The sequence below is a fragment of the Polypterus senegalus genome, chromosome 2, assembly GCF_016835505.1.
Source record: "Polypterus senegalus isolate Bchr_013 chromosome 2, ASM1683550v1, whole genome shotgun sequence".
Classification (NCBI taxonomy): Eukaryota; Metazoa; Chordata; class Cladistia; order Polypteriformes; family Polypteridae; genus Polypterus; species Polypterus senegalus.
In genome coordinates, this window is record NC_053155.1 from 96,591,538 (window position 1) to 96,607,487 (window position 15,950).

The 15,950-nt window shown below is 36.7% G+C and overlaps 1 protein-coding gene across 6 annotated transcripts in view; it reads left to right on the plus strand.

The window, feature by feature from the left end:
- Window positions 1-15,950, plus strand: part of LOC120523159 (glutamate receptor 4) — a 488,284-nt gene that overhangs the window by 416,792 nt on the left and 55,542 nt on the right. The window lies entirely within an intron of this gene.

A 15,950-nucleotide genomic window follows, 5' to 3' on the forward strand; every position in this document is an offset into this window, starting at 1 on the left:
AAGAAGGCCTTATGAGTCTTTTAAAGCAGAATGTAAAATCAGCAAGAAGCTTCTATAAGAAAAAGACTGACAGAAAAGGTCATAGATGGAAAAAACATTTACATTATCTCTTTAAGTTCAATAGGCTAAGTTCAAGAACACAGAGGTCTTTACATCTTAATAATAAATCATAGTAAAAGTGACCTTGCTAATACAGTTGAAATGTTTTTTGCATAAATGTATGTATCCTTTAAAAATTTTGATATGTCTAAATTATGGAGAAATCCATTATTGTTGTTTAATCTCACTGTTGATGTCCAGACTATAAAAGCCTTATGTTGCTTTTTCATGCTTTCTTTCTGTGTGATGTAGCAATGCTAACCTCTTCCTTCTGTCTACTTGTTGACTTCACACCATCCTTCAGGATTGTCGTCTGTAAATCTGTGTGCTCTCGTCTTTTGCCTTACGGTGCTTTTGTCCAATATTAAAGCAGGCAGGCTCTTGGGCCATCTGGTCATTCCACAGACTATCACTCCCACGAGGCACGCAAAAATGCATTCTGTTCTGCTAGAGTCTGTCATATCTTTGCGTTGCTCTGGCTTAGATTCATTGCTTGATGCCTCGTAGGCGCCAGACATTTTTCTGTAGCATGCTTTCACCATTTGGTAAAATGCATGTTCTTTAAGGGGTCTAACATCTTAATTATTTGAAAACGAGAATATATTTTCCAGCCACTCAGATAAATGGGCATTCATGAGAAAGAACGAAGGGCACACAGAAGCAAAGTGCAGCAGCCCAGGATTGAAAGGTACAAAGAACACAATCAAAATAATAGTGCCATTAAGTCACTTGTCTATAGCAATACAAATGCTATAGCGGAGCTATAATTTTGATTTAGGTATAATTATAACATTAAGAAACTGTGAAAAACTGACATCTTCATCTTTTGTTTTGTCCTTAAAAATCAATAGTCATCTTCAGTCTGTTATATGTGTTATGTGGATATTTTGTTCATACTCAAAACAAGTGGCAACAGATACAAATAATGCAGGTTTTGAAAAAGGTTTTTTGTAATGTGTATTTTACTGGTTTGTTCAGTAATGTAATAATCTGAAGTTTGCTTTACTCTGACACTGTGTGTACAGCTAGGTCCTTTTTTAATTTACACATTTCTGTTGGCTGCATCAAGATGTGGTAGGCTGAACAGTTTATAGGAGAGGGCGCTATATATCATTTTTGTATTACTTCCCTTATCGATAACCTAATCATATATACAACTGGTTTTCTCGCCATGTTTATTTTATTTCTCCAGCAGGGGTTATTTTCTGCTATTGAATCAAAAAGTTTTGATGACTAACCAGCATATGATATTCAGATCTGTTCCTGAGTTTTTCTAATAGCAGAGCACGCTTGTCTTCTATTTAGTTTCTTGTTGTGGTCAGGACTGTACTAAGTGGTAGCACTTTGAGATGTTGTCAGGAATCAGCTAACTGAATCAGGAAATAAAGTATCAAAAAATATTGTAAAGTTGGAGATTAATAAAAGAAAATACTACACATAGAAGGAAATGATAGTCTTAGGTGTGTGTGCTTGAATTTGCGTTGCCTCAAAATTTGAACTTTAACTTTCATCGTTCATCTTGGGTCGGTGTACTTTTTGGTATTTGAAATTTCATTTTAGAAGCAAAAACAAAAATGAAAGGAATTTTCAGATTTTGATTTTTGATTAAAGAATAAAATGAGGGAAAATAAGGTATTTTTTAATTCTATGGTAACAAACAGCAGTCATAAACGTACAATTGCATATACTTTTCTGGATTTATTTGTGATTCAGATAATGAAAGTGTAATAGCTCAAAAACAACAAAACAGACGTATTTTCGCTGTTGGAAACCGTAAGTATTTCTTCTTCTGCGCGATTTTTGATGACACTTGCGAACAGTCCTCCTCACAACACATCGATCCCCGGCCTTGAAGTTACACTGGCATCAGCAGAGGATGGCCCATTACGTTGTTTTTCGGAACAGTAAAAGAGCGACACTCTGGGACGAAGACATGACTGCAGAAAAACAGAGTCGCATCGAAAAGTACAGTATATGTAATTGTAAGTTTATGACTGTTGTTTGTTACCATAGAATTAAAAAATACCTTATTTTCCCTATTTCCCTATTCTTTAATCAAAAATCAAAATCAGAAAATTCCTTTCATTTTCTTTTTTTCGTTTTTGCTTCTAAAATGAAATTTCGAATTCCAAAAAGTACACGGACCATCTTGTCATGTGACATCACTCACTTACAAGTTGCTTTATAGACCTCTTTCATTTTATTGTTTTTTTCCTTTAAAGGGAAGACATTTTATCATATTACCTTTCCAAAGGTACAAACTTGCTACAGGGGCATCCTTTTTAAATTAATGACACTATATAAGTATAGAATTTAAGAAGATTGCGGTGGGCTGGCGCCCCGCCTGGGGTTTGTTTCCTGCCTTGCACCTTATGTTGGCTGGGATTGGCTCCAGCAGACCCCCGTGACCCTATAGTTAGGATGTAGCGGGTTGGATAATGGATGGATTTAAGAAGATCCATCCATTTGTTATTGTGTTCACCTTATACAGTTTAGGTTCATAAAGAGTTAGAGCCTATCCTGGCATCATCAGATGCATGGTTAAAACCAATTCTGGATGTAGCACCTTCAAAAAATAGTTATTTAAATGAACAACCCAAAATAAAAAATATGTATAACCTAAAATGGAAACATATCTTATAATATATTTACAGTAGATAAAAATGTGTGATAAAAATTTTTAGTTGACAACATAGTGAATATTCATCTTGCATTTGAATGTTCTGTAGATGACATGATGGTATACCCAAACCCAAGTTCTCTCTTTTTTCATGATTTTTCTCATAGAACTCTTGTTTCCTCTATATCTCAAGGATATGTATGTTTAAAGGCAACTCTAAAATGGTGATGTGAGTGTAAATATGTGTGTGACTATATGCTCTGATATGCTGGCATCCAATTCGAGGTCTGATCTTATCTTATGAGGCTGTAGCTACCTGTAGTGAACTAAAGGATCTAACTAACTCAGTATCAATAGAGTTATGGAATCTATGAAAACTTTGTTTAGGAATACTGGGTTAAGACTCAAAAGAAGATTCCATAATAAACAAGAGCCAATTTGTTGAGTTACATGATTATGATTAGAACATTAAAATAATTTTTGACTAGAGCAGGCCATTCAATCCAACAGGCTCACTGGTCTTATTCCCCTAGACTCTCCAAAATAACACTGTGTTGAGATTTCAAGGTCCTTAAAGTTTACTCTCTACCCCACTACTTTTTAATTTACTCCGTGTGTATTACTAAAAAAGTTCTAACATTTGTGTCTGTCCTTAACAATTTTCCAAAAGTGTACCCATGTCTTTGAATTTATGTTAATGTAACAGCTAGTATCCCTTGGACTACTTTCCATCATAATTTTAAACACTTTGATTGTGTCACCTCTTAAACCATATTTTCTTAAAGTTTAATTCCAAAATCACTCTACTCAATCTCACCTGGAATTTCTCTTTTATTGCTGTGTTTCTTTTTAAATATGACCACCAAATATGCACATAGTAGTCCAGATGTGGCTACTGCATTATATACCTTAAGCATAACCTCCTTTAACTTGTAATTTTGACATGCTATATAATCTAACATCCTATTAGCCTTCTTAGTGTCTTCTATACATTGTCTTGATGTAGATATTGATGAGCCCACTGTGACTTCTAGATCCTTCACATAAGGTGTACTTTTATATTTACCTATATTAAATTCTATCTGCCAATAATCTGCTCAAGCAGATTATGTTACCCAGGTCCCTCTGTAGCAGTTCGGCTGATTCTGCATTATCTGACCTTCCTTCTAATTTAATATCATCTGCAAACTTGACCAGTTTATATTCTTATCCAGATCACATATGTATGTTAAAAAGAGAAGTTGTCCCAGCACTGATCCTTGAGGGACACCTCCTTTAACATCACCGAATTTTGAAAAGGTGATTCTCGTCATAACCATTTGTTGCCAATATTTAAGCCAATTGTATGCCTACCTCACACCATGTCCTAAATTCCCGCTTCTTCTAATGTGGTACCTTATCAAAAACCTTCTAAAAATCGTCATGTAATTGTTTTAACATCATTTATGCATTTTATATAAAAGTCTGTTTTCAGTGAAGAGATCTCTTCAAAAATAAATTAAATTGACAATTGAAAAATCTATTAATATTTTAATGAATAAATATGAGAAAATACCTGTGGTGATAAACATCATTTATTGAAGGAATACTAGCATGCTTTGGATCCTTCAGATTGCTAGTATCAATTTGTTGAGCGTATTGCACAATCCACTTATTAGTGTTAATTCTGAGTGATACACAAGGGGGTGCCTACCTTTATGGTCTCTGCCATTATAGATATACATTCATATTTTAATGAAGGATGATATAAATCAAAAATGCAATAATAGCACCTGTTAAATATCAACAAGTTCAATCTTACTTTATTTTATTTTCAACACCAAGTACACAATTTGCACTGTCTGAATAGACTTCTCCTAAGTCCACCTGTTTAGAGTAAGAAATCTGTGCAGCTAATGTTATGAAGACCTAGCTGTGCTACGTGTCTAAGGTGGGTTGAAATCTAAATAAACAATGTACACTTCAGCGTTAACGTTTGCCATGCACCATGTAATGCATATGTCTCTGTTATATGAGATCCGTAAAAGAATTGTTAATATGTGTAATGAGTCATCTATTGGAATGACAAATGCAATACTTTTTATTACTAAATGTTTTTGACGAGGCATCTTTTGTAATGACAAAGACATAACAACTAGATGGACACACAGAGAGATAGACGCTCAGACGTGTATCCTTTTATCAAGTGGATAATTTGAAGTTTGCTTCACAAAGGCAGCCAACACATGTAAAGTGACAGCTTTTGAATTTTTTGTTTTTGCAGCTGATATAAAATGATCTGTTGTAATTAGACATGTATTACGTAGGTCTAATGCATATCTTGTTTTGAAATTAAAAAAGCTTTTGACTGCCCCTGTATTGACGCAAATGATTTCTGTGGATAAAGTCAGCTAAATTCTTTTTTGCACTGAATTAAAAAAAAATTATTGATTTACACACATATATTTTTAACTTCTATACTAATAGAATAACTACAATTTTCTAAATATTCAAGAATGCAAACTCTTCTGTGCAGACACAATACTGAGCTCCATATGACACTCAAAAACCTAAAAATATCAAGAACATAAGAACGATTTAGGCACGAACAGGCTGTTCAGCAAAACATCACTCATCAATCCTATTCTCAAATATCATTGAGATGAATGTTCTTGATGAACTACTGTCTAACAACATAAGTATTCTATACATCTGTGGTTTTTGGAATGAAAAGAAAAAACTTTATAGCTTTTGTGTGATCCCCCTGTGGCTTCTTATTAGTCAGTTTGAAATGGTGGGTTGCTTTCTGAGAAAGCAGCATGTATTTAATCCAGTGTCAGATAAAGTTTGTGATCTGTGCATTGTTTATAATTTGAAATTTGTGACATAAGCAGAGTAAATACTCTTTATCTTGTTTGAACAAAAATAAAAACTCACAGTGCAACTGATTATTATAATATGTGCTAAGAAAAATTTTACCTTATTTATATTACGAAACTTGTTGAAACCATATCAGTCTTAAACAATTAAGTTAGTTCATTGTGAAAGATTGTATAAAACAAGGTTGAGTTTTCAATTATGAATTGAACTGGCTGCTTAAGGACATTTTCAGATTCTTGCATATCTTGAGACAGCTTACTTTATTGAAATGTGAATTTGTTTATGATGCTTTGTTGTTTGTATTTTGTGTGCAGTAATAACATGTTGCAGAAGCCATTTTGTAGACTACCGATATTTAGAAATGGCTTTACCCAGGCTTAGTCCACACTAACAGGCATATTCTAAAATGCTATTTTTGTTTAAGAAGTTTACCTTTCACAGTAGCATTTTCAGATTGTTTTCTAAAAGTTCATCTTCCACAATGAAATGCAAAAAATGTGTAAATCTTTCTTATTGGACACACATGTCAAACCTGAAAAGCGGAATGCCAAATTAACAAGGAAAAAACAAAGTAGACTATCTTGTGAGGACAGATGACCAAGTAAAAATGAATAAAAGGATGCCAAAGACTTGGAAAATGTAAAGTGAACATTCTGCAAAATGAAAAATAGAGCAAAATATTCAAGCATTTCAAGGGGCACTACCTGTAGGCTAAGGTAGAGAAGTTAGGAAAGGACAATTTCTGCAGTAAATCCATGAGAGAGATCACAGGGAAAAACTAAACCCAAACAGCTCTGTTTTTTCCCAATCCATTTCTATGCTAATTTATACACTTTAAAGAGCGTTTTCAAAATAATATATTTTCGGTGGTTGAAAATGCCATTTCAGTGTGGATGGAAGGCCAATGCAAAAAAATACAAACAAATTTACCTGTGTTATTATGGACTAGGGAGGCACAGTGGCGCAGTGGGTAGTGCTGCTGCCTCACAGTTAGGAGAGTTAGAGTTTGCATGTTCTCCCCGTGTCTGCGTGGGTTTCCTCCGGGTACTTCGGTTTCCTCCCACAGTCCAAAGACATGCAGGTTAGGTGCATTGGCGATCCTAAATTGTCCCTATGGTGTGCTTGGTGTGTGTGTGTGTGCCCAGCAGTGGGCTGGCGCCCTGCCCGGGGTTTGTTTCCTGCCTTGTGCCCTGTGTGGGCTGGGATTGGCTCCGGCAGACCTCCATGACCCTGTAGTTGGAATATAGCGGATTGGATAATGGATGGATGGATAGATAGTATGGACTATTTCTTAGTGCCGAAATAACAAATTTCTTTATTTTATTTATTATTTTATTATTATTTCATTTCCTTTTCAGTGTTTGTTCACCTGGGGTAATTTGATGTAATTCCTGTTCCAGCCAAAAATACAAAATAAAAAGCTCAGAAATAAAGGTATTTTAAACAGGAAAAGATAAGGGTTTTTAAGATATGCTTTCTTCTGAGAAGGTGCAATCATTTCATTGAAAACTGACAAGGAAAGAGTAGTTACACTCATTGTGAACTTCTCTAGTTCTTGAAATAAGTATCAAGCAGAAGGAACTGAATTATTTAAATGAAGTACTTCAGTAGTGTTTGAGTTCTGTCAAAGATATATGGTACAGCAGCCCGATTACTTCTATGGGCTCTTTCCACCACAGTGTGCTGAGAAGCACCACTGGGAGTCTTTTTTGCCTGCTTATTTATCGATTGATGGATAAATTATTTGGCTGTAATATCTGCCCAATGAGTCTGTATTCTTGTTTTGTATGTTTCTGCTGCTGTATACATTTGAATTTCTCTGTGAGATTAACCCTTAACTCCTCGCACCATTTCTCATCTCATAAGTACTTGCATGGTGTACTTTATGCACCAGTGTTAAAATGGCTATTTATATGCACTCTGTGAGGTTTTAATATAAACTATTACAATAATTTTAAATTATACATGATTTTAATGTAATTTAATATCATATTACAGAATAGTATGACAAAGTCTAGGACTATCTGAAAATAAACACTAATCCACTTCTCCAGTACTCATTCGTCGCCAGTCACACTTTCATCCACTGCAGGATTTACACAAGTATCACATTTCACTTCAGTTGTTAATGTTCGTTGTAGACAGTTATTGTAAAAAGAACATCTCAACGTTGTCATACATACTTCAGTACCTGCGCAATGTACCGAATGCACCATGTGAAACTTGCGACTGTACATCCAACTCATAAAACATTTTGCTTTCTTATCAAATAAATTCAAATAAATAAATTAAGGAGGTTTAGATGGCAGTTTACTTGAACTAACAAAGGAAATTATGTTATATGAATTTTGGTGATAACACCTTTAGCACTATAATAACATCAACAAGCATGTCTGTTAAATTAGAGGGCTGCATCTGTTTAGAGAAAATATGCCATTTCTTTCATCCTGGGCAGTGACAACCCAACTGGTTTACTGTTTTTTCAATAATATAAAAGAGTTCTGTTTATTTCCTGGGAAGGGTATGACCATAAAAAAAAAATCATCCTCCATTTTCTATACTTCTCTTGTTAACAGTAAAGTATAACTTTTCCAAGATGATACTCAGCTTTCACAACTTATTGTACTTACTACGAAATTGCTGGAAGTTTATTACAGCCAAAAGGTTAAGAGGAGATGGCACTGGATATTTATTGACACATAAAGTATCACTGAAAGAAATGGGAATGAAAGCCTTATTATTTCCCCAATCTTCAAAGTACTGATTGAAAGCAAAATAGTACATGATATGTGTTATGTTTGCAGCATCTGGAAAATCTAAGAGACGCTGAGAAACTAAAAGTGGGTTGTGTTACATATTCCAATAGTCAAGTGCTAGCACTGTAGTCCCATCTCTGTTTAATTTTATGCAGAAGCTATTTGCCCAAAGACATAGAGGGCAAAGAACTGGAGCAAGGATTAAAGCAAGGTGACAAAAATTCAGAACTGGCCTACCACCCACTATAATGGGGAATTGTTGACCACTTTCAAATAAGTTGAGTCAAAGCATATTCAGGTACTGTGGAATTTTATGTATTGTGGAACAGCTGGCTTAAACCTATATTTTTGACACTATTTTAATGCTGGATAAATATCATCTGGGCGGCACGGTGGCGCAGTGGTAGCGCTGCTGCCTCGCAGTTAGGAGACCCGGGTTCGCTTCCCGGGTCCTCCCTGCGTGGAGTTTGCATGTTCTCCCCGTGTCTGCGTGGGTTTCCTCCGGGCGCTCCGGTTTCCTCCCACAATCCAAAGACATGCAGGTTAGGTGGATTGGCGATTCTAAATTGGCCCTAGTGTGTGCTTGGTGTGTGTTTGTGTGTGTCCTGTGGTGGGTTGGCACCCTGCCCAGGATTGGTTCTTGCCTTGTGCCCTGTGTTGGCTGGGATTGGCTCCAGCAGACCCCTGTGACCCTGTATTCGGATTCAGCGGGTTAGAAAATGGATGGATGGATGGATAAATATCATCTGATCCGAGGAGAGACCAGTATGGTGTAGAAAAAATGAAAGGAAGGGATCTGGTCATCTGTTTTTTGTTCATAATGTAAGAAAGATGACCACTCAGATTATTTATGGGCTATGGGGGTTGGGCCAGTCTATGGGCACCCAGATGGCTGGAGAGGACATCTCCATACACAAAAAGTTTTTGAACAGTGTGGACAGGAGATAGCAGCCTTATTGTGTTAGAAATTGCTGACCAGGACTTTCCTGGCCAGTCTGTGCCTTTCTGCTGTGACTATTCATTCCCTCTTACTTCACCCTTTTGAAGAGAAGAGCACCACTCAACTTTGTCCTGAGCAATATGTTTCCACTTATCTGGATTAATACCAAAAACCTTTAGTGATAATTTCAAGATGACTTTGTAACACTTTCTTTGGTCCCCTTAGAAATGTTTTCCTTTTGTAGACCACCATAAACCAGTCCCTTGGACAGGCAATGAATGGTCTGGCATGTGAACTACATGGTACTGGCAAGAACTTCAGTGTCTGGAATTATTTCTTGCCACTTAATATGAAGAAGCTTTTTAGGGCAAACTTTGTGAAAGTGGTTCAATTTATTAACATGTCATTGGTACACCATCCACATTTCACAAGCTGAAAGAAAAGTGGGGAGTACTTTAGCATTCATCTGGTGGCTTATGCCTCTCCTGACCCAGACATTATTAGTATGAAGTCTGCAGAAGGCTACCGAGGATTAAGTGATCCTAGTGTTTACTTCATCATCAATGACCATGCTCTGTGACAGTGTGCTGCTGACATATGTGGACCTGTTCATCAGATAATATATTGACACTGCACTGAATATCAGCTTCTAAACTAGTGTTGAGGACACAATCATAGACAAAGGGAAGTCTCTGAGGGTATCTGTTCTAACCTTGGTTTTTGCATGCAGCCATCTAAGGTTGAACAGTTTCTATCTGTTCAATAACAAATACCAATGTCTATATTACCATCTGTAACATGGCAGGGAACAGTAAGCTGAATGGAATAAGTGGCAAGAACAGACATGCTTCTCCTCATTTAAGACAGGGAAGAGCTAAGATTTTTCATCATTGTCCTGAAGTGTACCATGCATGTCTTTATGAAATTGTCACACCATGGTGATGAATTTCCTTGGGCATCTGTACTTTCGGTGATCTTCCATAAACCTTCACCATGTACACTGTTGAAAGCCTTAGTCAAATCAATATAGCAGGAAAACAGATTACTGTAATGTTTTGCTCCTGACATTTGTCTTGGTGGTGTGGGGCAGCAAACAGCCTATCAATAGTCCCACACTCTTTCCAAAATCCAAACTGGGTTTCAGTTAAGAGTCCTTGGTTACAATATGATATAAGACTATTAGGAAGAAACCTGGAGAGAACATTACCTGTAAAAGACAGCAATTAAGTCAGCCTGATAGTTATCACAGCACTTATAGTTTCTTGTGTGCTTCACCAGATGGATGACTGCTGCATCGTTGAAGATTAGTAGAATCATCTCTTGCTGCTACATAAGTTGGAAGAGTTGAAGGAGCTTTTCTGTTTTCTCCCCCATCTTCCTTATAGACCTCAGCATGTATTGCATCCAATGCAGGTGCTTTACTGCTGCCTAGCGAGATAAGTTACTGATTAGTGTTTATTATAACACAACTGTATCCCCAAAAACACTGTGCAGCTTCCCAAACAAAGAGCCCTAGATTACTAAGGACCTCAAAAGTCTTATTAATGATAACAAAATAGCTTTGGTGGCAAAGAGACTCCAAAGGGTGTACAGAGCAGGGGTCCCCAACTCTGGTCCTGGCAGGCACCAGTGGCGCCAGGTTTTCATTCTAACCCTTTTCTTAATTAGTGAAGTGTTTTTGCTTCTAATTAACTTCTTTTGAATTAATTTTATTTGACTTACTCTTGAAGACTAAGATGTCCTAATTTTTTATTTTTCCTTAATTAGTAGCCAAACAATAATGAGATACAAAATGTCCGAAAACATGACCAGCAAAACATTACCAACATTGTCGATCATACAATAAAGAAAGATGAAGGTCTCAGGAATGCTGAACTGCTCAGGTCCCCGAAACATTTTAATAGTGCTCTTAGAAAAGAGAAAATCAACAATTTCGGAAATTTATGCTATTGCACAATGAGAGCAGCAACAAACCATAGAATTAAAGAACAGGTTTAATTACCAACAAGAGTCAGAACCTAACTAAGTAAAATTGGTTGTTGGGAGTTTCAGGTCCTGACTTAAGTTGGCTTCTGTTGGCCCATTCACTTCACATTTCATTTCTGTTTGGGTGCCATTTAAGGAAAGAAGTGAAGCAAGTCTGAGGAACGATGAAGAACTTCAAGGGAGCAAATCTTAAGAACAACTCCATTAAAGTTAATTAAAAAGAAGTCAATTAGCAACAAAAACACTGAACTAATTAAGAAAAGGGTGAGAATGAAAACCTGCAACCACTGGGGCCCTCCAGGACCGGATTTGGGGACCCCTGGTACAGAGTGCGCCAAGGAAAAAGCTGAGTGAGGACAAGAAATCTTACAGATCTTCAATAGAAAACAAACTCAGTCAGAATAACATGAATATGTTTAAAATAGATTAGGCATAATTACTGGACACAGGTAATCCAGGATTCAGATGCTGGAAGGGAAAGTAAACAAAGCTAATACCCTGAACCTATTTTAAATAGATTTTTCCTCCCATCACCACCATCTTCTTCCAATGGCCAGTCCCCACCTACATGATCTCTACTGCATCAATAACTATGAATCTTATTAAGAAGGCAGGCTCAGTTATGGAATTCATGCTCGACCTGCTGGAGGTAATAGCTGAGGAGAGAATGAAGACAGAACTGATGGCCGTGATGAAAAATGCTTCACATTGTCTCTCCGAGACAATATAATTGAGTTCTCTCAGCCAACAAATTATTCAACAGCAGTGTGTCAAGAAACACTGCTGGGACTTTTGCATAACAACAGCAATACACCTTTATATTGCCTCATTGTGACAGCTTTTTTATCATTAGCAAAGTCAAAAGGTTTTTTTTATTCTTTTCTGTAAGTCTTGTGTGCTTGAGGGGGGTGTAGTTGTTGTTATTTGTTATATAATTTCTTGAGCTTCTGTAAAAAGTTAAATTATCCCCTGAGACAGATAAAGTTCTGTCTATCCATCTATAAATGTCTCTAAATGTTCATGTAGAAGAAGTAAAGGCCTATCCTGTCAGCATTGCATGCAAGCCAGGTTTTAACTCATAATAAGACACAAGTCCATTAAAGAATTACTTTTGTCCTAAACCTCTCTAGGTACTCTCTGGACGAATTTAGAGTCACTGATCAATGTAACACATGTTTTTGGATTGTAGGGGACCAAGAGTATGAATAGGAAAGCACCAATAACTTACAGAGAATTGTCAAACTCCATGAAGATAGTGATGGGACTATTAGACAGCAGCAAATTTGTATTGTTAATTAAAAACATTTATGGGCGGCACGGTGGCGCAGTGGGTAGCGCTGCTGCCTCACAGTTAGGAGACCCAGGTTCGCCTCCACGGGTCCTCCCTCCGTGAAGTTTGTATGTTCTCCCCGTGTCTGCATGAGTTTCCTCCGGGTGCTCCGGTTTCCTCCCACAGTCCAAAGACATGCAGGTTAGGTGCATTGACGATCCTAAATTGTCCCTAGTGTGTGCTTGGTGTGTGGGTGTGTGTGTGTGTGCCCTCTGGTGGGCTGGCGCCCTGCCCGTGGTTTGTTTCCTGCCTTGCGCCCTGTGTTGGCTGGGATTGGCTCCAACAGACCCCCATGACCCTGTAATTAGGATATAGCGGGTGGGAGAATGGATGGATTAAAAACATTTATTATTTAATAATTAACAGGTTGGTGCATAATTTTCATAGTCTTTTGCACCCTCCAAGAGTATCTTTGAAAATGAATTAGCACAAACAAATACACAAAAATCAAAGTATAACTTGACTAAATGACATATATTTTCTTAACTTGTTATTAGTATGTTAAGATAACCCCTGTTTATTGTTACATTTGTATTGATCAGTGTACTATATATTTTCTGTAGCCAACTAGGGTTTACAGCTGTTAAAATGTGTGGTTCTAAAAAGTCTTTAATTTATTCCTAAGGGGTAGGTGTATATCATACATTTCACTGCACTTTGGGCCAAACCATTTCCTTTAGCCTTGCTGTGTCTGCTATGCTGTCAGTGTGAAGGAATATTTATAATGCAAGCTGGTCAACTGCAGCACATTTTTCTTTCCATTTCATAAATCCCTTTCTCCAAGCCTGTCTTCAAGATGCAGTACCTTTATAGCAGTGAATTGTAACTGCTTTTTCATACACAATACAGTCTATAATATCATTTATTCCCATTTGTTTATATCATTAATGAAGCAAGATCTAGGTAGGTGGTTTATATGCACATGGAAGAAAAAAAAAATGGAAATGACAGGTTGTACAACCCTGAAAACAACTGTTCACGTTTCACATCAGAAATTTCATGATGTTTCTTATTTTAAAAGTAATGGAAGCTAAATATTAAATAGTCAGGTAAGTACAAGGTAGTGTGAAATTGTGTACCCTGATTCCCTTCTAAAGTTGCTATAGGTTACCCCAGAAAATGTTCTATATCAAATTCCTCTTTTTTGTGTCATGCAAATTTTATTAGTATAATAACGTTTTTAAACATAAATTTTGCTCGAGAAAAATACTGGTGATTAAGACGCATTTAGGAGAAGCAAAATAAATATTGACTTAACACAACTGCAGTCAATACAAAAGTGTAATTGCAACACATGTGATAGAAAATAATCATCTGATGAGTCTGTTATTTTACAGAATTGCCTTTCTGAATAATTTTTGAGCACAAGGTTTTAAGAAAAGATGCACTTGAAAGCCAACTCTTAATTTACTGTAAAACTTTGTATTAAAGCTACACTTTTAAGTAACATTATCCATTCATCAATCTATAAACATGTAGCCTTTACATGCAGTCCCTGGGTCGCTGGAGATGTCAGGAAGCAGCTGTAGTCCTTGAAATATCATAGTTCTGCCCAGTATTCTAATTCAATATTATCTTCTGTTTGCTACATAATAGCCACAGTACAATTGTTTGTGAGACCTGTGCTCAAAGGAATATCTTCCATCAATGCTGCGATCACCTTGAAGTACTGATTTATTATAGACCATGGTGTTCCAGTTTTGGTTTTATACTTTCATTTTGGATAATTGAACTGATTTTGAGTTTTTGTTTTTCTGGAAAATGCACTTGCATATACATTTGGCCATGTACAAAATGCAAATACTTCTGGTACTTTGGGCAGCTGATCATGTTCAGCACGACTTGCCAACTTCTGTTTGCAAAGAGAAAGTAGATAGGCAAATATTAAAAAATGAGAAAGTATTTGTGGTACACATTGTATAATGATGTAGACATAAAAATAATACCTGAAACAGAGTCTGATAAAACAGCAAAAAGGTTAGCACCACAGTTATTTTCTCTGTCATTAGTTATGTTTCATGTAACACACAGCACAAGTAACACCTCTTTTTGTGTTCATGTTTGTAATGGAAAAAAACAACTAGAATTAAGCCATCGGCCTCATTCTAGTTACTGATGTTAATGGACTAGACTCATAATTATATAATAGGATTTAGCTGTTATACCTGTTGTATACCTTGAACCCCTGTCCACGACTCCAGACACCAGGTTAAAGTCCTCAGATTGACTTTATTGAATCTCCACAGTGCACAAAGCACCCTTTCCTCCACAATACTCGCAAACAAATCACAAATACTACAATAAACAATTCCTCCAGCTCCCAAACGCGTTGCCACCCTTCCACCCAGCTCAGCTCGCCATCTGGGAGCTCCCACAGTCCTTTTATATCTCCTGACCTGGAAGTGTTCCTAATCCCCAGTCCATGTGACTCTTAATCACTTCCGGGTCAGGTACAAGTTCTTTTCTTCACCCCGGAAGCACGTCATTCCTCTTGTCCACATGTGTTTCCCGGGGCGTTGGGAAAATATTCATTATTCCTCCCTGCAGCGTCCCCTAGTGGCCCCCATGGCATCCAGCAGGGCTGTGTATAAAAACTACATTGTCCATGATACCCTGCTGGTCTTCTGTGGACCTCCATACTGCAAGGAGGGCTCCACCTGGCGGCTTGGGGGTATTGGCCGGGATAAACGGCCAGCCATCCATCACACTGTAAAGCAATTAATAACAGATAATAGTCATTGTTGAACATGGTATAAAATACATTTTGTAATAAAAGATTTCCTTCAGGAAATATTAAATTTGGTTTGGCAAGTCATATTCTACATACCTTTTCCCCACCAGACTAGAGTAGGGATTTTTAAACTTTTTAATGTGAGAACCCAAATAAGAAATTCTGTGCTATACCAGGACCCAAGTAGAGGATTATTACCATAATGACAACAGAGCCATATATAGATATATTATATATACTGTACTTAAATACAGTAAAAGTTTTTTTTAGTTTCCATTCAAACATATGTCTCACATAAATATCACTAAAAGATAAATGTGGAAAACCAACATATTTTTAATAAAACAGCAATTATGATACAAGGAATAGATTACTGAGATACTTTGTAGATCACTGTCCGTATAAATGCTTAGTGTAAGATTCAGTAAAGTTGAAAGAAATAAATTCTTTATTATAATGGGTGCAGCACAAAAATATGATGATTTTTGAAAGAATAATATAAATTAGGAATGTCACAATACCAGAAATTTAGTTTTTTGATACCAGTACCACTGAAAATGTACGATACTCAATATCTTTCAATACCACAGCACAAATCCCATTCAATGGATTTTTATTAACTACAGAAG